The sequence below is a fragment of the Lepisosteus platostomus genome, chromosome 26 (genome assembly GCF_059453375.1).
Source record: "Lepisosteus platostomus isolate fLepPlt1 chromosome 26, fLepPlt1.hap1, whole genome shotgun sequence".
Taxonomy (NCBI): Eukaryota; Metazoa; Chordata; class Actinopteri; order Semionotiformes; family Lepisosteidae; genus Lepisosteus; species Lepisosteus platostomus.
The window spans coordinates 11,454,249-11,479,695 of NC_142636.1; the positions used below are offsets into that span (position 1 = coordinate 11,454,249).

The 25,447-nt window shown below is 43.8% G+C and overlaps 1 protein-coding gene and 1 long non-coding RNA gene across 2 annotated transcripts in view; both read right to left on the reverse strand.

The window, feature by feature from the left end:
- Positions 1-25,447, reverse strand: part of LOC148640136 (T cell receptor alpha chain MC.7.G5-like) — a 65,364-nt gene that overhangs the window by 20,061 nt on the left and 19,856 nt on the right. The window lies entirely within an intron of this gene.
- On the reverse strand, positions 14,728-17,944 carry LOC148640137 (uncharacterized). The gene is made up of 3 exons (XR_015930632.1): positions 17,162-17,944; positions 15,344-17,002; positions 14,728-15,247 (listed from the first exon to the last, which is right to left on the reverse strand). It is a non-coding gene; the product is annotated as an uncharacterized LOC148640137 (long non-coding RNA).

A 25,447-nucleotide genomic window follows, 5' to 3' on the forward strand; every position in this document is an offset into this window, starting at 1 on the left:
CTGAGGTTAGCACCTAAAACCTCTGCCTCATTACTTCTCAGGCTGCTTATCCAAAACTCTAAATCCTTATTTTTGGAAGGTTACATACAGTAAAAAGATACCATACGCATGTCACAATATTAAGGCTGTATCCCATCTGTCCCTTTGATTATGTCCTGGTCATTTTAAAAGATGAGGTCAGAAATATTACCTTTGCTTGTTGGCGGTTTCACAAACTGGGTTAAGAGGGTAAAATAGTAACTGTATCTGGGCTTCTGTGTTCCCTGTGACAGTATCTCAATTTCTCTGTGGGAAGTTGAAATCTCCCAGTAACATTACATCACCCTTGTTACATCATTTGCTAACCTCAATGTACAGTATAACTAGACTGTTCATATTAGGTGATTGTCACACTTATTTTTAAGACCAAAGAAGTTTCAATTCTAGCTTGAAGGTTATTTTTGAAATATAGTACATCTTAATCCTCTTCTTGATAAATAAATGTATATATGGCAAATGTAATATGTTCATTTGAGGAATAACACAGAGTTACAGCATGCATCTTAGACATAGAATTAGCAAAACAATTAAGAATGATGTAACATTAGGAATCTGACAAAGCTGTAATGTGGCATAACACTTCTATAAACACGAGTGAAGCTTCTTAACTGATCATTTCCTGTGTAAGGAAACTAAGGCAGCTATTAGATCTTATCTGTCAGTTAACTGTGTGGTTTCAGGATTTTGTCTTTTCACCTTCAGTATAAAATGGTCTCTCTGCATGAACAAAAGTATATCTTTTTGCCTTAAAAGAAACTGCTAGTATCTACACATAAACACAGCTCCAGTCCTGGACAGCCACAGTGTCAAGAAGAGTTCTTACTTACAGAACTGATCTACAGTAAGTCTTGTATTATGTGGTCCAACTTTTCACTTTAGCTTGAGATACAGTATAAAGAGACTTGTAACACCTGCTGGATTAATGGAGTTGTACGCCCCATGCACACAGCACATATTTTTGACTCTTTCAATAAAAGAAACACAATCTTCACAATCTGTTAGTGTTTTTAAAACTTTTTTGTTTTCAAAATAAAAAAAATCAGGGCTCCTCTCCCTGTCTTTTTACACTAAACTCCTTTCTTCCTTCTGTCCTCAATACTAGCTGATATCCTGACAATACAACATTTGCATTACATGGAACTCTGTTCTGGGATCTCTGTTTAGCACATGTTGTACATGGTGCCTCTTAGTCAGATTTGTCACCACTACAGACTCGATCTTCATTGTGAAGCTGCTGCTGTGGTTTTGTAACTGCCTGTCTGATAGGATACAGGATGCAGCAGACCTTTCTTGAGTAACTGAGGTACATCTGAGGTCATGTTTACTGACTAAGAGCGACTGTGCACAGTTAGTGATTTTGTGTAGCTGTTGTGTAGCCACCATGTAGCTGTTGATGGTGCTGTAATAAAAACCTTCATTTAATTTGATTTCAACTGGACCTCCTTATTCTTTTCCCAGTGGTTCAGACAAACCATGACTGTGATGGAGAAGAGGCAAGATTTGATCACTGCCCGAATACATTGGTGACTGTGGACTGCGGTCATCTTTACACCACACTTTAAGGGCTACAGTATCTTAATATTACAGTGCTTAATTTGGAATTCTGTTTTAATCTTGGCTTGGCTTTGTCACTTTACTATGTGAACTGTTATCAGAAAGTACCTTTTTCCTTGGAAGAGTCTATCCTGGGAATGTAAGACACAAAGTGGGGCCCCTCCATGGATGAGATGCTAGTCCATTACGTTATTTTGTGTGCACGCATTTGCTAGAAAACCAGATCACCTGGTAAGAACCCACATAATCCTGGAGAGGCTATGCAAACTCCGTTGTGGGATTTTGTTATGTGTGCTTTTTGATGGGCTTTGTGAAAAATGCGTAAAAATGAAATGTTTTATTATTGGTGAGCAGCGTGGAATTCAATTACCTCAAAGACACAAATTCCAAATCATATTGTGGTTAAAGTGCTTCGAAGCCCAGCTGTCAATAACTTCACCTCTTTCTTGTTACAGTGAAGACTAACCAGTCTGCATCACCACGCTTTTGTCTCACAGCTGAATAAGAAAGTATGGCAGGCAAGTTGAGCACGGGTTTTTTTTGTATTTCGGTGATCAGAGGTTTTGCCCCTTCACACATCTGAGATCCATTGACTGCCATTTCAGGACATTACACAAGGGCCAGAATGAGCTCCCTGGATTGTGAAAGTAATGTCAACATTTTAAAGGCGCAGATCTAGGCTGCCCACATGCAGTCATGTGTAGAAAGGTTTATGCACCTGGACGGAGGAGCTTAGTGCTGGCATGTGCATACTGATATTAGAAGGCACTTTTTTAGTGGTTAAAATGCAACATTTTCTGAGTGCCTTGTCTTTCCTGTTGTCTCACGGGAATTTACTTCTGAAAGTAGCAAGTTTTAGAAAAAAAAAATATTTTTTTCTCCACTGATTTGCTACATGAAAGGTCTTTTCAGGTCAAAGAAGATTTGTAGCCGGCAGCCTACAACTTCTAAAATGCATACAAATACCCTCTGTAAGAATGTTTAGGGGGGAAAAATACTTTGTTCGGATTTAAAAGGGTTTTGCTTCATCCAATACAGTGTTATTTTGAACATATTTGTTTTCCAAAGTGCTCAAGGAGAGGCAGGGAATTTTCTTCTGTTCGGCAGGGTACCAGGAGAAATCAAAGCATGAAATATTTTCTCTATAGACTGTTTGAAGTGTTCAGGATCTTTCTATTTTGTCAACAACATGAGATTTGTCTGTATAGGGTATGCTTAACATAACTACAATCACCGTGCAGGTGGATGCAAATGACAATGAAAAACAAATAGGCTTCATCATTTCAGAAAGAAAAGCTGATTTATTTGCGAGATCTACAATTTAAACAAGCCCTGGAAAGTGTGAAAAAAGACAGCAAACCAAATCTCATGACAAATGTACAATTCATGATGTAAGAAAACATAGGCACAAAACTATTTCAGATATTGTTACATGCTAGATTACATTATTCCCTATAGATATATGCAACATTGGAACAGTTCCTGCTTCTCAATTCCACTCAATACTGCCGTTTCAGTCTCTGGTCTTCCCAATGGGTGCTGCAGCTCAAGACATCTGTGAAGAAGAAGAGTGCAGATCATTCTTCTCATTTCAGAGAGTTGACTGTTCCTTGTTGTTAAATGATCCTAAAGTAAAGCAGGTTGTAGCATGCACAGACTGTAACGTCTCGCAGTCGCTGTAGAAATCTGCCAGTTTAACGCTTTCACCTGTTTCACATGACTTATTGATCATGTAATTACAATTGATTGTATAAGGGTTCCTATTGCAGAAAGACATCCGAAACCAAAATGATCCTGAAACTAGGATCACGCCTCCCCCCTTCTCTCAACGAGACTCGTTTCCTACTGATCCTCTCTATTCAATTGCAGGTTTTGACCACACCTCTCTTCACCTGTCTCAACTTCACATCACCCTTCCCAGAAGCCAGTTAACCTACCAGCATGTCTTTGGACTGTGGGGGGAAACCCATGTGAACACGGGGGGGAACATGCAGACTCCACACAGACAGCACCCCAGATATTGAACCCAGGACCCCAGCGCTGCACTGCGAGGCACCAATGATAACCACTGCGCCAATATGCTGCCTGTTTTGGTTTTCCATATAACTTAACCCTCCGCATAAATGTGCACTTAGATATTCCAATAAGCTGGGCTTGTGTTTCCATCACAAATGGGACTGCTTCCCGAGAGATCATGGGCTCGAGAAGTGAAATATTTACCTCAAAATGCAATGGCTCTCACAGTCATCAGCATATTGAAAGTCACAGTTTTCGCAAACAGGATTCTCAACCCGTTCACAGTCAAAGACATGAAATTGACTCTGACAATATCTGAAATGTAAAACACATATATATATACACAACATCATAACAGTTTGAAAAGCCCAATGACGCCAACACAATGAAACATTTTCAAAACCTTTAGGAGTTTCCAGCACTGAGCAGCTTTCATTTACAATCTTAATTATTATTATTCATGTACAATTTTTTTTAGAGAAAATGGAAAATATCTTTAAAGCACTTATAAATAAAGCACAATACTGAGATTCAAGTGACAGTTTTGTTGCAGCTTGCTATACCAAAATATGCATCATTGTTGCTGAATTACTGTGACTCTATAGTACATAACTACATTTTATCTTGGTTTCAATTTTGAACAAAACATGTTTCAATAATATATATTTTAGCACTATTAGCATATTTTTAGTTCAACCAAAACAGAGGAAAATGCAGAGAATTTACCTGAAGAATCTGGTTTTCCAGCGTTGGGGAGAGCACAATTTTCATTTTCAGAAGAGAAAGTATCTAAAAGATCTAGAATAAATTTAGAAAATGGTTATATATGTTAACATAAGAACAAGGGATTAATATATGTATGTATGTGTGTCAATCCTTAACCTTAAATGTGAAATTAAACGTTTTACATATTTGTGTCATTAGGAATATTGCTAAGTATAAGATGATCGACATAACGTTTATCTATATTTGTAAGACAATGGGGAAATGTACAAAATGGCTTGTCCTATATTTTCGTCAGCGCTATTCTTTATGAATTACAGTGAATCACTTCACCCACCATCGGGTCCTAGAGAGTCGTTTGCAACTAAAGGACGTGAAGACGACTCAAGTACCGTTCTGCTCCGAGTCCTGGAGTCTGTTTGTGATGTTTCGGCGGGTTCCATTCATTTCGCAGTACAGAGGCTTGACGTTCGTGTCGAAAAACCCCGCCAGGTAATACAACCCGATCTGGTTCGATAAGAGCGCCTGCTCGGCGGAAGTTGAATCTTCTCGTGGCCTGTCGCCATTTTGACTCCCCAAAACCAGACTCCCCGCTTTTGGAAAGAAGCTTTTCGCCAGACAAGCCAACGGCTGACCGTCTTCCGCTGGATACAGTATAGACAGCGAGGGCTTGGTCGGCCTTTTTTCTGTGGAATGGAGAGAAGAAAACACTCTATAAGTATATACAAACACTCTCTCTATCCTACAAGTCATACGGCCTGATCCTAATGACAAATGAAAGCATGTCCACAAGAAAATTGATTTGTTTAACACTAAATTGAATAAGTTTTGTTCTTAATAAATATATTATTTATACATTCATTGTATTATGCAATAAATGTGATACAAACATATTAAAAACTCTTCGTTATTATTGTCAACAACAACAACAACAACAACAACAACAACAACAATAATAATAATAATAATAATAATAATAATAATAATAATAATAATAATAATGATGATAAAGACTCATTAACAGTAAGCCATAGTCGCCACAATCCAAAACGTTTAAAATAGGAGCAGTTATGTTTATTATGATGAGGATTATGAAAAATTGTAGCAACACTAATACCGATCAATACGCGTTGTAATAGTCAGCGCACAGTGTTTTTTATTAGGTCCATCAGGATATATCACAAATTAACTCTCTGTTATTTATTAAGCCGGTTTGATTGTGTTACTTTGCTCTGTGATCGCTGTATCACTCATCGTGCATCTTGCTAGTCGCTTTGTCCTTAGGCTCCCAGGATCAAACAACACTAAATCACCTACCAGCACAATTTGGGTACTTTATTGTCTAAAGGGCACAGATTTGAACTGTCCCGCCTTGGACTATAACAGAAATCATCGTCACGCACAGGGTTGGCACTTTTCTCTATTTAAATAATAACTTCAGATTAACTCCATTATTTCAAAGTGGCTGTTTTGATTGAATTAGTCTAGATATGTGAATAGTGAAAGAAATCCGACATAAAATGATAATTATTAATCATAATTTATTATAATCATTGTATTTAAACACATTGCTAATTCAAATGGAAACTAATATTTATCTGTGCAGTTCTGTTGTTTTTTTCCTTTCAATGTTTTCTTTGGACATGAAAACTTTCAGCTGTTTATATTTTAAGAAGGCTAAAATGAAATAATCTTACTGTTAATCTGTTGTTGTTATTATTATTTTTGTTGTTGTTACTGTATTCTGTTATCGGTGACATAGTCTATTTGCGTTTTATAATCCTGCAAATCCAGCTTCGCGATGAATATAGAGGACTAATAGACCCGTGTTCCTAGATCTATTTTTTTGTACAATTGCTCGCAGGCAGATGACATTGTGTTATATTGCTGCCTCTCAGTGCTGAGACCCCCGGTTCAATTCCAGACCTGGGGTGCTGTCTGTGTGGAGTTTGTATGTTCTCCCCATGTTCACGTGGGTTTCTTCCCACAGTCCAAAGACATAGTGTGTGTGTGTGTGTGTGTGTGGGGGGGGGGAGGTTAAGTGGCTCCTAGGAAAATTGGCCCTGGTGTGTCTCCCCCCTGATGGACGGGCGTCCCATCCAGGGTGTACCCCACCTTGTGCCCGTTGCTTGCTGGGATAGTGTGTGCCCTGCGGTGGAATTGTGTCCCGTCCATGGTCTACCCTGCTTCGCTGTTGCTAACTGACACGTTTAATCGACCTGCTCTCTCGTTTAGATTTTTACCGACCTATTAATAACCTTTTACATCAACCCACGTCTGGCGTATTATTCCAACAGCATCAAGATGTGGAACCTGATGCCGACTGTCTTCACCGTATTAAGAATTTGTTCTTTTTTTGGTCTAAGACGCTCTTAATAAGTGCAAAATACACGCCGAAGAACCACAGCTGAAAATGACAGGGTGATCAAGCGCTCTTAAAGCGAGGTTTCTTTTCCTTCTGCAGAGATCTGATGGGCTACAAGCCTGAATTTACGGAGATGGACAAACTGAGAAACGGGGTACACGGCTGATACCAATTAATGCATGAATCCGTTCAACCTTTTTCACTCAAGATGGCATTTCAAATGGAAAATTGAAATCGGCTGAAAGAAAAATCAGAAATCACCGAGAGCCCTAAGATCAGAGTTAGGAATCACTGAGTTAAACATATTTATTGAATATATAGGCCTACAGTACATCTTATAGTTTGAAAGCAGACACCATTCACTTTCGCTCTGCATGAATATAGACTATTTACATCGCCACGGAAAATCACCTGTGAAACACACTACTGTATACTTTTAATATAAATATTTCATCTTTATTTTAAATGTACATGTAGTCATATATTTATACTAGTGTTTTATTATCTGTTATGGATTCATGTGTGATAATATTTTATACCAGCTTTAACACTTACATTCAAGAATGAAAGTCAAATTAAAATTTAGGATCCTGGTTTGAAATTCCGTCTCGCTGGAATTTTCTTTATCACGAAATTTCTTACGTGCGGAACAGGAATACTGCCATACAATCAGCGACATAAACTAAACATCTCCGAATTAATGAAGTACAATACAATCTTAAAAGCCTGCAGTAAAATAAGATTAGTCTTAGACATCAGAGAGATCGGTGGCGTACCCAAATATCCGGGCGTTAGCTCTGACAGACGCCAGAAACGACCTGCTCTTCCTTCGCCTCGCTACTGTACTCGCTAGCATTTTTATAGGTATGGATTTGACTTGGATATTTCAGAGTTTGCTGACAAAACCGAGAATTGTGATTTTAAGTAGGGGGTGTACTGTAGAAAATACTTCACCTTACATACAGTTACCCAAGTGAAAAACATTTGGACATTAAAAAAAAAGTATTTAGTCACGGACACCCGCCAGGATCCGATGGTTTTGCGCTCATGTTTGTTACTTCCAAACAACGTACAAATAACGTGTTTTACTTACTCGGGAGGACCGTGAGAGTTGTTCCGGTTCCAAATGTCAGCTTGTCAGCAGCACCATATGAAACACACTGAGAAACCTCACTGCTAAAACTACTTAAGGCGTCTGCCGCTGTTGAACCGCCTTTCTATTCATTTGAATTGGGCATCAAGCTAGCTTTACCATTAGCATCAGCGATTATTTGTGCACATGATTTAAAATATAGCATATAGGAGTAATTCATTTACATAACACGAGTATTTTAATAGCACATCTTTAATTCTGTATACATTTCCTCCCGAGCACACTCAAACTACAGTCATAATACTTTTGTATAATACCGTGACACTATCCTGTAGGCTGCTTGATTAATACGTATATAAATACGTAATTCTTTAGCTTAACTAGGTCTAGAGCTACTGTAATGTAAAAACAGTCATTACTTTGCGTCTTACCTAGGCAATTAAGAAACTCAAGACGACAACAATGACTTAAAGTCGGACCTGGAGGGCTCGCCTTCCTAAGTTCCAGTACAGAATTAAATGAGAGAACCAGGTAAGAGCGAAAAGATTCAGTCACTTACTCGGCTCCACTGAGAGAACTGTGCCGCTCGCAAAAAGCAGTTTGTTGTCACCGCTGTAGACAGCACTTCGTTACAGCTCTCTACAACAACGCAGCGAAAGAGACCAAACTCGTCACAACCCGTTCCTCTGCTCGCTTTGACGCCCTGGTCCACCAGCGAATCACAGTATTTAGCGGCTTATATAAAGCAATGGTTTAAGCATCTACACATTCCAGCTGCAGCGTGTTTATGTTCGATACTTCTGCGAAACCAGACACTTATTTCTTATTTAGACACGTCTCTTGGAATAGTGGAGTTTGCATCCACTAGGTTTTTCTAGTGTGTATAATACAGTTATAATTCGTATATTGTATTCCTGTGAGAGAGCATTTTGAAATCAAATAGGTCATCCCTGCTCTCAACCAGCTTGAACCAGTAGCTTTCAGTTCAGTTTATTGTCAAATGCAAAAGTGCAATGAAATGCATATTTGCATGTATGCCCCAGTACAAAGACATTAAGGAAACACTAAAAACATAAACTCAGAACGGCAGCAACAATGAGTTAAATAACATGCAACTTAAAAAACCTACAAAAACATCAGTGTGAGCCAGTGGTAGAGTAGAGTTCAGTAATCTGACAGCTTGTGGGAAGAAACCGTCTCTGAATCTGGAAGTTCTTGTCCTGATGCTCCTATAACGCTTCCCAGAGGGAAGGGGGGAGAAAAGTGAGAAACCAGGATGGCTGGTATCCATAGTGATACTTCCAGTCTTCCTGGAAGCTTTAACTGGCACCAGCTCGGACATGCAGGAGGGCGAACTGGTGTTTGCAGGTTTGCAGAGAAGAAGAGATTGCTGGCCGGCCGTGTGTGGAATCAGGCCATTGAGGCAGTGGAGTGGGTGAATCAGTAATCGGGCTGTTGTCGGTGAGAGAGAGGGTGGTCCATTGGAATGGGCTGGGGGGAGGGGGGCACCGACTGCACCTCCCAGGCGATTCGTCGTCAGTCCATGTACAGCAGGCAGCTCCCTCCCCCATCACAAACCCATCACGTGCAGATTGCTAAGAGCTGGGAGTATGAGCCAGGAGGAAGGCCCATCTAGACCATGTGGTAGCTAGTCGTTAACTGATCTGAGGATCTCCTCCTGCTGTTTCTTTAAAGTTGAGTATTCAGAGGTATACATTGTCTTACAGTATCCTGAAATCCATAACAATTCAATTAAGGAATTAATGGTGGCACAGTCCTGCAGTGGTGAGCACTGCTGCCTCACAGCGCTGGGGCCCTGGGGTGCTGTCTGTGTGGAGTTTGCCCTTGGTTCCTCTTGTCAGCGGCCAGTGATTGGACCTGGCAGAAAAGGGGGTGAATTGAATTAATTCTGGACCCAATCCTTCATGGCTCTTTTATAAGTCTGGGGCTGTGTCTAATCTGAATCATCAGGATAGTCTCACAACAAACTGTAAGAGACATCGCTGTCGCATAACTCATCTGCTCCAAGTTCCTAAACACTGACGTACAGTATTCTTCTTCCACACACCAAAGTTGTTCCGTAAATGTCTTTTTTCTTGTTTAGACGTATAATATCTCTTGAGAGTGCACCTTTCTCTAAATAATGATTTGCTGTTGTTTATATTTGCATGCTTTCTGTTCTATTGTCTACCCTTTTGTTTTGGTGATCAATGCACACATGTGCCTTTCATGTTTATTTCATTCTTGAAATTGCAGTCTTTTTATCAAACTTTTTATCAAATGAATTCTTGAGTATTTCCATTGCAAATTAAGCCTCAACGTACCAATCCAACATATTTAATAATAATAATAATAATAATAATAATAATAATAATAATAATAATAATAATAATAATAATAATAATTGAATTAATCTTCAGTGACCTTTGCTAATGTTGAAGTAGGAAAATGATAAAGTCTCACAAATGCACTATTTGCGAACTTTCAGTCTTAGACATAACAATTGAATTCACTAATAACTGAGATCTAAAAACCTTAATGAAATGCTGAAATGCCGCAAAATATCGTCTAATCAAAAAGTGTTAACCCAAACCGCACCCAGATGTCCTATATTTGTGTTCAGATGGGGGTGGCGTCTCCAGTGCAAGGCTGTCTCTGGAAAGAAATACCGAAATGTGGGGTTTTTGTACGAGGACTCTATGGGGCTGTACCACTGTGGTAGTCCACACAATGATACGACATCATACAAAAACATTCACAAGTATTGTCTATGTGAGAACGAGGAAGAGACAGAGACTACCAGACAGCACCAGAGCAGGAAACCACAGCATCCGTTGAAGAGAGAGCTGGTGGAGCACAGCTGGGCTGCTGCTGATGCTAGCGGTGTTAGTGTTACAATTAATGCTACTGCAGGTACTACAATTATTATTAGAAGTGAATCCATCCACTTCCTAACTGCTTTATCCAATACAGGGTGGCGAGGCAGCCAGAGCCTATCCCTGCAAGCAATGGGTGCACGGCAGGATACACCCTGGACAGGACACCAGTCCATCGCAGGGCAAACACACAGACACAAATACACACTCACACCAGTGACAATTTCCCCAGAAGCCAATTAACCCACCAGTATGGTTTTCGTCTATTGGAGGAAACCTGTGCAAACACAAGGGGGGGGGGGGAGGACATGCAAACTCCACACGCATAGCACTCTAGTTTCTTGAAGCCAATCAACCTGCCAGCAGTCTTTGGACTGGGGGAGAAAACTCACATGAACATGGGGAGAACATGCAAACTCCACTTAAATGTTTAGAGGATCACAGTAGTCAAGTCTCATGACACGAACGGGCAGTCTGAGCTCTAAGCTCAGCGCCTTGACTGAGAGCAGGGCTTCCCGGTCCTGGTCCTGGTGACCCACACACCCAGCCGAGCCCTCAGTCACACACTCAAGCCCTTCCTTAACTTACCAGCAGGAAGATCAGTGTGAACTGTTTGCTCCCAGCTCCTACACATGCTGGAGCTTCAACCCTTGTATTTTGTAAATGAAATCAAATCCCAACCTTGTGACGAGAAACACAATGCAAATATTCCAATGAAGCAAGTTCTTAGAGATCAGTTAAGGCTTCAATTTTCTAATTAAGGTGGGATGGAATGAAAACCAACAGGTTTGGGTATCACTGACTTTGAGCTTCTATAAACAGTTCACTTTAACCCCACCCACAGCTAATGTTTAATGAAGATCAATTAGTCTTTCTGCTCTTTTTGAAGTGCAAGTAGGACTCTGCCATCCAGAAAAGGCTGGGATCAGTGAACTGTATACCTTTAATCAGGCTTGACTGGGATTGCTGGAGCAGCTGCACACAATTTTGAAAGACTATTAAACGCATTGGGTTTGGCACGGGTTTCCCTTGGCCTGCTGGGAAAATGGCGAGAAGGTGCTCTGCTGCAGCTGTAAGTACTAACCGATACTGCGGTGTGAAATGAGGTACAGGCCGCATTTCTTTTCCAGAAAATGAGGTTAGTTTTTTTTTTTTAAACAAGGAAGCTCTATCATTCGGAGCACAACGTCACGAATGGTTTGAGAATTTCAAGTTTTGGTTATTAACCGTATTTATTGCAGTAAGTTGCTAGTTGATTACAATGAAGCGCGGTGTCCAGGAGATGGAAGTTCATACTAATATTGTTGCTCTTAGACGCAAACGTGAGCGTATTCGGTCCGTCGCTTTATTAAAAGAGAGACGCACCTTGTCTTTCATTCGGTTATCCAGATGGATCCGATAGTATCGTGTGTACTGCCCAGGTTCACCTGTGCATCTATCGCATCTTCGGTTCCTGTGTCTCGGAATAAATACATTCATGTAAAATCCAAACGATCCCCCAACAATTCCCAATGTTCACAATAGCTCACAAACTACAGCAAACTTCAAGAAGAAATCGGCCAACAACGTGATAATGATTTAATCTATAAATTGCCTTTTGGTTGATTTATTTTTTTGCAAGCGGTTTCTATGACCGTGTGTCCCCACAAAAGCCTGTCTGAAAGCTTCTCGAGGAGGAGAGGGGGCGCAACGCGAGACGATGTTAAGTGAAGCCCACCGGGTCCTCCTAATTTAGATCTTTTGATAAGAGCGCCTGATTCTCTGACACACGGGAGACCTATCAGACCAGCAGTGCTGTACGCGAAGAAAATCGACTTTTCATTGCGTTATTCGATTAAAGAGATCCCGATGACAGGCGTAAGAAACTCTTTCCACGGCTGACGCCGTCTTGGCGTTTCTCCTTGACGGTTATTTGGGTTATTTTGCCCCCGTGTGTACCTCCGGGGTAAATGCAAAAAAGGAAAAGATGGGGAAACGGAAGTGAAATTATAGTGCACCTCTTCGAGCCTCTAGTTTAATCATTATTATAGTCCGTGTTTGTTTTTTTTTTTTAGAATTGGAGGCGGATAAACTACCAACGAAACTTGGTTAAATCTTTCGCTCCTGTTTTTAATCTACAATTTGCTGAACCGTCAAAGAAAAGATAGTCACAAAATATTTGTTATTTTATTGATCGTGTGTTTTTAATACAACAGCACAATTAAACTTTCTCATCCTGCGTACAGTTAGCAGCTGTTTTCTCCGCTTTTGAGTGATAATTCTGAAATATTTGAAAACGATTAGATGGCGCGATTCTCCACTTTTTGTAGGAAAACGTTACATTAGGTGAGAAGCCAGAAAACAGACGTATTTCTAAGGGGGTGCATTTAAAAACGGAATATTTCAGGTTGCTGTTTCTGTCACCTAACAATAAAACCGTTTTCAAAACTAACGGGTGAATTCAAGCTTCTTCCAAATGTCTGTAGTTCCGAAGGCAGTTGAGTCCCGGTGCGGGCGAGTCAGAAATGCATGCCCAGGCTGTCCTCCTTAAACAAGAACAGACTATGAAAGATTTAATGAAATAATTTGAAACCCGTTATTGTTTTACCCTCATCGGGGCTCTTGGGTTGTATTTAAATCCATCTGGACGTTATAATCATCCCAAACAATGTGATGGGTGTAGTCGGGAGTATGAGCGTTTTTCCATGAATCTGTACTCCCTATACAACGGAGTAGGAGGCGATACTGGTTTTAGGGCTGACCCATGGACACCTGATGTCATGGATAGAAATGATCTCCTCAAGAGGGTGATGAGAGAGGCGCTTTAAGTTTGAATTCAATGTGCACCAGTGGATCTGACGGCATGCTTTCAGATTTGCGCTTTGAACAAAGATTGGGGTTTATTGGTCATGGTTTGAACATTCGAGTCCCTGTGTTCTCAGAATTGGCCAGCAACCCCACTGACCGTTCATACCGGTCCCTGAGTCAAGTTGAACCTTTCCTTCGATACATAATGCAGATTGATTTACAGTATGTCTCTGGCAGAGAAGTTTGCACAGTAATGGATCGAGTGCGATGTTAAAAATGTTCATCAACTCAGAGTATATGAAGTACAAAGGGAGTGCGTGTGTTCAGTGACTGAGTTCGGTTTCTTTACTTGTTCTGCATTTGCAGCTGTCATAGTCTGCGTCTCGTTTTAGCATCAGCATTAGGTGTGAACCCATTTCTCTACAAGCAATCCTACTCTTCCTCTGCAGGACATGAGGCATGTATCTCCACTAGTGTACATGCTCCTGAACATGCACACACCCATCTGCAGCCTGCCGTGGGTGCTTCCCAGTGGCCAGTCCGTCTTAGGGTCCATAAGTTGGACCGACAGTCTGACGAATGTGACAGGAGCTTATGTGCTGTCATGCATGAATACATCCATCCATCTTTCTGACTGCTTTTTCCACTTCAGAGACGTGAGGGAGCCAGTACCTACTGTATGCCTGCAAGCAACAGGGACAAGGCAGGGCACACCCTCTATAGGATGATTGGCGTTACCCTGTGCCCGTTATGCTGCACTGAGCTGATGTGATGCCATGGATCTGCTGCCTTACTGTCTGGGGGAAGTGATCTGCAAAGTATTATGCAACTTTCTTTTTTTTAACCTTAAAGAGATGTTCACAATACTGCTTTTAGGTGTATATATTATTGTCAAGTTTTTTTTTAATTTTGTAATTCTCTCTCTATTTGTGGAAAGAAAATAACTACAGTACATCCACTCGCCCTGATTCCCTTTCCTATTGTGCTGTAAAACCCGGTCTGTATCTGTATAGTTTGTGAGTAACTGTGAAAGTACCCCTTTTGGTAAGGAAGTTTACTCGGCAGAGAGCAGATGTCTTATGCTGATTGATGCCTCAAAAAAACTGGGTTTGGGTTTTGCAGAAGTCCAGGTGCTTCTGGATGATAGAAAGGCTTCTCTCGGAGGAGTTCTTGGGGGGTCTTTTTGACTCTGACCTGAGATTGGGATTTAATATTGGATCACCCCGCCCTCCTTTTGACATCTACAGTTTAGACGCTGCTGAAATTAGCTGCGTGTGTGCATTTATTTAGTAATCCCCACTGTACCTTTGCAATACGCTGTTTTCTGGTGTTACAATTATCCTTCTCGCCCCCTCAGCTTGATCAGTTTGCAGCTATCGGGGTACATAACACCCCCGTCTTGCCTTGACTCTCCCTTTCGTGCTTTGCCTTTTACTGCTCGTGTCGATCGCGTCTTTCTGCTCTTGTACTGGCGCGCGGCTCACTCGAGTCACGGTGCACGGGCTGCACAGTAGTAAATCGCGGAGTCCTCAAGCCGAGCGCTGTCGATCAGCAAAGAGAACCGGTTGTTGGAGCTCTGCAGCTCGGCGGTGAATCGCTCTCGAAACCCTTCCCCGTACTGCCTCCCTTCTCTGTTGATGAATTCGGGAGCCTCGCCAAGACGTTGTCTGTACCAGAACATGTAGTAGTCGCTCATCTGGGCGCCTTTCAGCTGACACTGAAACGTTACACGCTCACTTTCGTGGATACTCGAAGCTGGAGGAGTCTGGATAACTTCTGGATCCGACTTCGCATCTGCAAAAGAGCCACAAAGCGCCATTTGATTGGAAAATTAAAATAAAAAACCCGAATACAACAATTAATCGAAAAGTTAGAAAAATATAAATTTACATGCAAGTAGTATTAACTGCAGAAGTAAATGTATCATTCTCCGTCCTCTTGGATTTAGTGATGATGGTGAAAAGTCTTCTAGTTTCGTCTTCTGCAAGCTGCCCGTTTTCATTACCTTGACAACCTTCTCGATCCGCAGGTGCACCAACGACACGTTACGCCTTAATATTTAGCTTGAATTTCCACGCCCCCTCGGGGACCGCTCTCCTGCTTGTGAAGCGTGGAGTTCAGAGCTGAAGTACTGAAGCTCCGTGACGTGTATTTAAGAAAGGTCGAGGACATGTGGACATGCGTCTTTGAAGTTATTGAGGTCTTTCACCGTTGTTTCGAAACATCTCAACAAACTCCTGGAGATATGGATGTTTTTTTTCCCCCCATACTATTAAGGACCTTGGTACTTGTTTCGTGACATTTATTTTAAAAAATAGAAGTAATGGTATGTATTTTTTGAGGTCACGAAGGACAGTATTGACCAGTATGAAGTGCTGCGTGTTTCTGTGCTGATCCTGGCTTTGTCCAGACTGACAGGCGGGGACGGGATCTGGTGCTCTAGCACTGCTGTGCCCTTGAAGAGTCACGACTGTGTCGAACGGAGAGAGACCACGGTCAACCGGCTGCTCTGGTTTGCGGCCAATTCACGGCTATAGTACTGAAGATCAGGTTATATGAAAGGGTAAAGACCAGATCAGGGACTCGGGCCTGTTTGGGGACATTTGGTAGTTCGCTTCCTGATGGAAGGAAGCCAAATTATGGTCTTCAACGACATGGGCGGGCAGATTGTTCCACACTCCTACACCCCTTGGCGTAAAGTGCCACTTGTTCTTGGCTTGAAATGCGTTTCCACAGACATTCCGCTTCAATGTGTTTCATTGCGGATTTGGCTTCGTCAGCGTCTTGGAAGACTTTTTTGGTAATACTACAGATCTCCTCATAGTCTTCTCTGTGCACACCTAAAGAAAGCTGAGGTCTTTATGCACGTCAGTGTAAAATTAACTTCTCCAGTTCCCAGACTGTATCCCTTCTCCAGCGTTGTACACAGCCTTGTCGTGGGCAGCCGGACGTCAGTGGATCACATCGCTAAACTTTAACACGATTTTAAAAAAACATGCAATTTTAACGTATCATTTAGCTTTACTCTGGGGTTTATTCGTTCATATTAGCGTGCACTGCTACATTGCTATATTGGAGCATTTGTTTTATTGATCTGGGCAGTTTTTTTCCCACTTTATTTCTGTCACCTGTATTACGCAGTTTAAAGCCGCTGTCGGTTAAATTCGGTGTGTTACTACAGGTATGTTATAACTCTTGATCTAACATGTTCCCGTCTCTCCTCGGCTTTTTGCATGAGCAAGCCCATCAGCCGAGTCGCAGTGTGAGAGCTGGCACAGAAATAAACTCCGCTGTCGTCCAGCTGCGCCCGGTCAATGCGCAAGGAGAACTCGTCGCTCTGGAGATCAGCCTTGAATCTCTTTTGAAATCTCTTCCCGTACGCACTCCCGTCTCGGTTGATGAATGCGGGAGCCTGGCTCTGTTGTTGCCTGTACCAGTACATGTAGTAATCATCCATTCGCCCGTTCTTCAGCCGACAGCGGAATGAGACGGGATCGCCTTCCTGGGCGCTAACAGCTGGTGGAGTCTGGATGATGTTCGATTTTACACCTACAAGAGACCAACACGATCTATGTGTATCTATATATAAAAACCAATATATACTATGTACACCATAAGATATATATATATAGTAATCATACAGAATAAATAATATTGTGTGTTGGTGTATATATATCGTAAACCTTGAGAAACAAATAAACTAATTACAGGAAAAAAGTACGAAGTGAAGAATTAGATGAAGAATCATTTTGAGCCCCTCAGTTCCGTGTCTTGTCGGAGGTGAAGTTCTCTCTCCTGTGCTGTTCGGCGCTGCCCGGAGCCGGAATGTTCTCGATCTGCAGGTGTAGTAGAGACTCGACAGCGCGAGAGTCTCCACGCCCCCTCAAAGACGCGTCTTGCGCGTCGAATTCGCTCCTTTCCTCAGCGCCGCGCTAGTGGGTGACGAGTCCACGAGAGGATGTGACTGAGAACGGAGTTGGTTCTGGGCTGCTGGTCTTGCGCTAAATGAAAACGGGAGATTCTTGAATCCTGTTTTGTTTATGGATACATCTTTAAAATGTGCATTGTATAATATATTTGAAGATGAACTATATATTTGCAACTTTTATGTGTAGGCATGTAAATCTATTGGGCTCCGAGTGATCATTTGTGCTGACGGTTAAAATATTATTCTTTGGGTTTCCTCCCCCCTGGCCTTTACCAATCATGGCCTCCTGATAATCCTCGTCTCTGAACTGGCTTCACCAGTCTGCTCTCCTCCCCACTGAGAGCTGCTGTGTGGGGAGTGTACTGGTGCACCATCCAGGTGGGGCTGCACAGTGGTGGTGGAGGGGATCCCCAATACCTGTACAGCGCTTGTATTGGAGTCCACAACAGCGCTATATAAATCTAAGGGATTATTTATCACTGATCGGTCAAGAATTTAATGGTTTACGAGCTAAAAACGACACCTGTCTGCGTTCTCATCTTGATGAAACGCCGCAGCTGTCGATCAAAGGCGTGAACCGTCTTTCCGGTTTTGGTGCGACGGCGGGCGGCGCGTGAGGCACGGTGCGCGCGCGGCGCAGAAATACACCGCGCTGTCGCCGAGCTCCGCGCCGCCGATCCGCAGAGAGAACTTGTTGTTGGAGCGCTGGAGATCGGCCGTGAACCGGCCTTGAAATCCGGGCCCATACACACTCCCCGCTTCTGCATAAACGAGCTCTGGAGCCTGCCGCCGGCGCTGCCTGTACCAATACATATAGTAGCTGCCCATCCGCTGTCCGCTCCCCAGGCTACACTGGAGTGTAACCGCCTGGGATTCCTGGACGCTGCTTGTCTGCGGTATCTGGATGATTTCTAGGTCCGATTTTACATCTGTAAAACGGCAACAAAGAATTATTCAGACGTTTGCGGATCAAAAAACAATACACGCGATAATATCTTATTTAAAATAAAAATGTTATTACATGCGAACAATGTTAGGACATAAAGAAGCAGATGCATCGTTTTCTCGCACTGGGGACGAGGGTGTCGTGTAAACGTTCGGTATTTCTCACACCCCAGTCTCCTTCTCCGTCAGTCTTCATTTATCGTCCAACAGCGTCACGCGTCTGCAGGCGCACTGTCGACGCACAGCGGTTAGAGCAGATGTCGAGGCTGTCCACGCCCATTCAGTCTCTGGGATCGTGGACAAAGCCGATTCCCGGAAAATCACTGTCGGGCTCAGGTGCCGAGATGAAAAGGAATAAAAATGGTTCATCGTGAGCGCCGTGGCGCAAAACACGCGCGACCGGTGTCCCACTTGAAAACATCTGAACTCCTTCAACGCTTCTCGAACAAGGTTTCGGTGAAACTGTGCTGTCTTCGTGACAACTGGTCTCTTACCTTGTTGTGTCTTTCCAAACGAGCGCTGGCGAGTGTCTACAGTCGAACTTCAAGTTGGTCATTCCAGCGCATGAAACCTCAGCTGCAGTTTGATGAAGGACAACCGATATGGTACAGGCGTCTCGGAAAGGTTGTTTTATTCGAACTGAGATGGTGAGATCACTGAGAATATGGATACATACAAGTTATATTGCCACTGAGCGTCAACGTGCTTTGTACAGTACTGGGACTGAGAGCGGATCAATCGATTGACACAGCGGCTGTACAGATAAGGGGACCCGATCAGCCGAGATCAATATCTGCCCCCTGGCCTCCCCTGACTAGACGCACATCTGGACTCCAGAAAGTGGGGAAACATCTGGAGGATTGATGTTGGTGACCAATTCTTTTTACAATCACCCGGAGATATTGAAGGAGCTGTTTGCTGTTGATTTGTAATAACCGGCTCCCAAACAGTCCCAAGAGGTGTAAAAAGTTGAGAATAAATGCAATGGGTGGACATTTCCTAAGTTAACCGGTGATCCTGTCTGGACCAGTCAAGAACAAACCGACTGAGGTTGTATTGTAGTGGCAGCGAATACGCACCGTTTCCTCTGCATTAGCTGCGAGATCAGGCTGCGTGAGTTGCAGAGATCAAAATCTGAAATAATAAAAACTGGAAGGAGACAACTGCATATAACTTTATTTTCCGTATCGGGGGGAAAAAGAAACATTAATATACTAACCATCTTGAGCAACCATCGGTTCTGACTCGCTGAAGAAACTGATGATGCTGTAGTCTTGTAATGTCAGTTCTTACGTCACACCTGTGACGCGCTGTGTAGGTAACTCAATTTCTTTTGTGAAAATCAGTTTCTTTAAAAAGAGGTCGCCTCGTGTTCGACTAGTGCAGCCTTTACTACTCGGACGTATTATAAATAGTGAGCAAAAGCTGTTTAGATTAAATGTCTGGGGAAATGAAAGCTGAAGAACAGGTTCTACAGTCAGTTATGGAAGTAACCGGTCTTACTCCGCGTCAGTGCAACATCTGCCGATTGTATCGCCTAGATTTGATTAATGGAGGTTTTTATGACTGAGGCGCGGAAGCTACGCAGCGCTGTGCGTCGAACAGGCAGCAGAAGTAGGTGGCGGAGTCCGAGAGTCTCGCACGGTCAATCTTTAACGTCGTGCTGGTGTCGCTAGTTTTCAGCTCCATGGAGTAACGGGCGTCTAAATTATCTGCTCGATATTCATGATTGTTCTTGTATCTCCGCACTAAGAACTGAGGCGCTCTGAGAGGATCCTGCCTGTACCAATCCAGGGCGAAACTGGAAAAGCTCGTCGTGTATTTGCACTGAATTTCCACGGTCACCCCTTCAGCGGATGTTAGTTTCTCGGGCTGGGAGAGCGAATTACTTTGGACAAAATCTGAAACGACAAAAAAAACCATGGAAAAAGTCGAACTGCGGGAAGAAAACGAAAGAGCACCTAATGAAACGAATGCCGTGGAGAGTCAGTCACGGTCTTACCGAAAGTGAGAATGAGAAACGGCAGTGTGGGGAACATGGTGAAGAGGCGCTCTGCTCTCGGACTCGGGGAGGAAAGTGGTTCAGTCTCTCGGGCGGGTGTTCATGGAGCAGCTGTGACGTAGCAGCTCACCTGAATCGACCTATTGCGACCCGCGGCGTCACATGACCGAGAAGATCCTTTCAGTGATCGTAAGAAGCCCTTTAAAAGAGGTTTTTATTCGCGCGGGATTTTAGTTCTACCAAGAAAGGCACCGTGTCGCGATTTATCAAAAACCGGTAATTAGTGTTAATTGTAAGCGTAAAAGCGGCGGCTGATCTGCCACACGAAACTGTTAAGATGTCTGTCTGCCTACACAGTAGGTTCACAGGAGGTACATTGTGATGAACATAACAATTAGATCGGCACTAAGCTTCATCCTGCTAGACATGTACAGAACTTGGACTGAGAGCTAATCAATGGATTGATACAGTAGCTTTACAGATAAGGGGATGAGTGCTCAGATTGACGGGATGTCAGCTGGGAAGGAACCCGATCGGTTGAGATCAATATCTGCCCCCTGGCCTCCCCTGCTCCTGCAGGTCACAGCCCAGCCTGAGTCCGGAGATCTGACCCTTGGCCAGCTGCTCCAGGGGTTAAACCCGAGACTGGTTTGGCTCCTGTTGATCTCCATGGTGTCTGCTGGCAGGTTGTGCTCCAGAAAGAGCCCAGCTCCTTTCTGTCCTTCTGTGCGGATGGGAGAGGCTGCAGGGTCTGTACGCTGGACCCTTATGGCCTGTGTGGATGCTACAACGCTGTGCTCTGTCTGGGAGGTGTGTGTGTGTGTTCTGAGCTGCTTATGCAGCTGCCTCCTCTTCACCTCCTCTTGAGAGCAGCTCGACTCCCATCTCCACCTCCTGCTACAGGTCCTGCCTGATCCGGGAATCCCATCGACCCCGGCAGGACAGCTCTGGTATCAGTTTAGACCCCTGTGTGACTGGACACGCCCCTGAGCCTCATCCAGATGGTTGGGACACGTCTAGAAGAGCCACACCGTGCTCTAACTTAATCATGAAGTCTTTCTCAAATCATCCAGAGGCATGGTTGGAGCTGTGTGTTGTTGATTTGTAACAACGGGCACCCGGACGGTTCCCATAATGGGGTATAAAATTGAGAATAAATAAACGATCTATGTTTAGGGATAGTTTATTCTGAAATAACACAACAGTTTAATTAGTTTTAGGGTGAACTTTCTCTGCATCAGTCCATTTCTCAGTTGGGTTAAACACTGATGCTTAGAATTGTTTGCTTCTCAATTAACATGAAATCCAAATGTGTATTTGTATGGTTTCCATATAAATAATATAGCCGTGAATGCCGTGTCTACCCTTCACAAACGACTTCCCATCTACTGATACTGATGTCCTCATCTATTCCCGAGGGCAAAATCTGAAATAATAAACAATCCTAAAAACTAGGAAGGAGACAGGTTCGACTGCAGACAACTGTATATAATATTTTTTTTCCTCACCGAAAGAAACGATGAATAATATTAATTTCCCCAGACATCTTGAGCAACCGTCGGCTCTCTAACTAGCGGAAGAAACTGATGATGCAGTACTTTTGTAATGCCGGTTCTTACGTCACACACTTGCTACGTACTGTGTAGGTAGCTTGAACTGAGTTTCCTGTGAAAACCCAGGGAATCAGTTTCTTTGAGCTAAAGACAATTCTAGGCTAGAGTAGCCTTTACTGATCGGACTGTATTATGAATAGAGAGCAAAAGCGGTTTAGACTAAATGATATGAAGCCTGTTTGTTCAGTTTGATTTCCTTTCTTTTTCCTGTATTAACTTTAGTTAAATGTCTGGGGAAATGAAAGCTGAAACAGGTTCTACAGTCGGTATCGGAAGTAACCGGTCTTCCTCCGCGTCAGTGCGACATCTGCCGATTGTATCGCCTAGATTTGATTAATGGAGGTTTTTATGACTGAGGCGCGGGAGCTACGCAGCGCTGTGCGTCGAACAGGCAGCAGAAGTAGGTGGCGGAGTCCGAGAGTCTCGCACGGTCAATCTTTAACGTCGTGCTGGTGTCGCTAGTTCTCAGCTCCATGGAGTAACGGGCGTCTAAATTATCTCCTCGATATTCAGTATTGTCCCAATATTTCCGCACTAAGAACTGAGGCGCTCTGAGAGGATCCTGCCTGTACCAATCCAGAGCGAAATTGGAAAAGCTCGTCGTGTATTTGCACTGAATTTCCACGGTCACCCCTTCAGCGGATGTTAGTTTCTCGGGCTGGGAGAGCGAATTACTTTGGACAAAATCTGAAACGACAAAAAAACATGGAAGAGGTCAAACTGCGGGAAGAAAACGAAAGAGTACCTAATAATGAAACGAATGCCGTGGAGAGTCAGTCACGGTCTTACCGAAAGTGAGGATGAGAAACGGCAGTGTGGGGAACATGGTGAAGAGGCGCTCTGCTCTCGGACTCGGAGGAAAGTGGTTCAGTCTCTCGGGCGGGTGTTCATGGAGCAGCTGTGACGTAGCAGCTCACCTGAATCGACCTATTGCGACCCGCGGCGTCACATGACCGAGAAGATCCTTTCATTAATCGTACGGAGCCTATTTTGAAAGATTTCATTTTCCCCAAGGGGTGCACTGATGTACGTTTTCACAAATAGTTGCAGTAAATTCCGTCCCTAGTGCAGGTAACCGCAGCGGCTGACCTGCAACACGAGACCGGTCTCGGTCTGTGTGGGGGTGCACAGGAGGTGGAGATTGGTTTAATTGACGGAAGAGGGAGCCACATCGGTTTGGTAAAGGAGCTCGCAGGTAGTTGATGTGGAGGTGTTCTAGAGGAAGTCCTGTCCGGCTGGTTAAGGACTCCTGTGTGAGCGTGTTCTGGTTTTCACGTGCTCAGGCCTCACGAGGCACGAAGCCCCTGTGGAGAGGGAGACCTGGCACGGGTGGGGGGTTGTGCGAGAGCTCGGCAAGGGTTCGAGTGCTTTCTCTGGCGCCTGTGTAATACTGAGTGCGGTTACAGGATACAGACCAAAGGTGGAAGTCTTTATCCCCGACAAGCTTGCCTGTCAGTGCCACTCCTGAGGTGTGAGCATTTAGAATCCTGCCCGTGTTCATGGGGCCTTCTTCCAGGCTCGGGTTATACATCGGGCATTGCCAGTCTGGAAGAGCCAATATCTCTCCAGCACGGGGTGAAGAACTGGCACTGGAGGGGGTGCCCATGGGACAGGGGTGCTCTCGGATACCACACGCTCTTTATCAAGCTCGTCTGAGCGGGGAGGACTAATCCGGCCAGGCAGAGCTCCAGCTGTGGGGATGGGCTGTGTGCCAAGGCGTTGTATCCGAGCACCATACAACCCCTTCTCAGGTGCCAAACCCAGAGGACCTAACTGGGGCCATGCAGGTAGATCGGATTCGGGCGCGTTCGGAGCCGAGAGAGGTGGACCCCGGCAGGTGGTCTGTACCGTCCACCTGGAGCTCAGGCAGGGATCTGGGCACCTGCAGGACAGCCGCCGCTGCTGGACAAGCGACAGGAGCAATCTCGCACATCGCCACTGCCATGGCCGCCATTTCATCTCTGAGCCGCTTGACTGTAATATAGAGGGGGGTTTGGGGTCCTGGATGAAGGGTAAAAGATACCAGTATTGCTGTTGCCTATTTGCCAATAGCACCCCAATCTGAGGCCGACTGAGAGAACAGGAGCTACATTCAAAACCCGAGTATCTGGTAATACTAGTCAACACCCGGTAACAGCGCAGATAAGACTCGGGACGATACTGCCCCCTAGTGGAAGAATACATGAGTTAAAATCCTAATTTTAGTTCTGCAAAACAGCGTCAATACGGTAACATTGTATCTTTACCTAGTTTCCAAGTTTCTTTCACTGTTTTAGATATATTAAATATGCAGGTTTTTAAAGGTTTAAGTGATTTATTTTTTAAATATTTTCATGTTCTATTTTCTAACCCCTTTCCAACTCATCGTTGCTGGGAGGGAGGAACCCCAAACTATTTCTGTAAGTACCGAAGCGCAAGGCAGAATACACCCAGGACAAGACAGCCGTCAATCACAGGACAGCCGGAAGGGCACACACTCACACCATGCAGACTCCCCACAGACAGTACCCCAGGTTCAGAATGGAACCCAGAGCCTCGCTGATGCAAGGCGGACATGCTAACCTTTTGCACCACGGCCGCCTGAACAATTTCTAGAATACAATTATACATATTAACTTTATAATAGGATGCAATACGTTATACATCCTATTTAAAAAAAAAAACAGACCTACACACAAAGCAGTCTTCTAGGCCCGAGAATAGGTTTAGGAGATGTTTTATTTGACATTTCAATACTTGCGTACAGTACCAACCTGTTGGTGGTCGGATCACGATGCCTGTGACTATACTGACGCTACAAACGCCACCCCTAGATACTCGAGGCACTGTTATTGTACGGCTGCTGGCTGTGTCGTCTGCACTGTGCTACTTATTGTACACAGATACACCCCGCTGTCCTCGACCTCCGCACTCTTGGTGCTGAGAGTTGAGGAACGCTCTTTCTCGTCGATCGTCAGAACGAAATGTTTGTACTTTCCAGTCCGGGTTAGTCCTCCAACTAAAAGCTTCGGCTCTTGATGAGCGAGCTGTTTGTACCAAAACACGGGTCTGTTGGTGCTGGAAATGTTGTTGGCGCAGTGCATTTCTGCCGGACTCCCTTCAGCCACTATCGCACTGTCCTCCTGAAGGACCTGCAGCTCGGCGTCACGCCCTGGAAAAAAAAAAAGTATTAACACGCGTTTTAGTAATATACGAAAATCGGAGCGAAATGCTTTTATTTGAACATTTGAGTAGAATGACAGCGCCCGAGGAAACCGTAAAAATACCGTATTTAAAAAAAAAACTATCTGTAAAACAGTGCAGAAATACTTTTACTAGCAGTATGATTACGAGTGAGGTTAGCAGAGGCGAGACAAATTGGAAAGATCGTTTCGGAGACTTACAGAATAACATCGACAAGATCAGTATTGTTCGATCCATTCGATTTTTCTCGTGTCGCCCGTGAAGCCCGGAGGTGCAACAGACTGAAGACACTGGCGCTGTGGGCGTGAACTCACACGTGATTG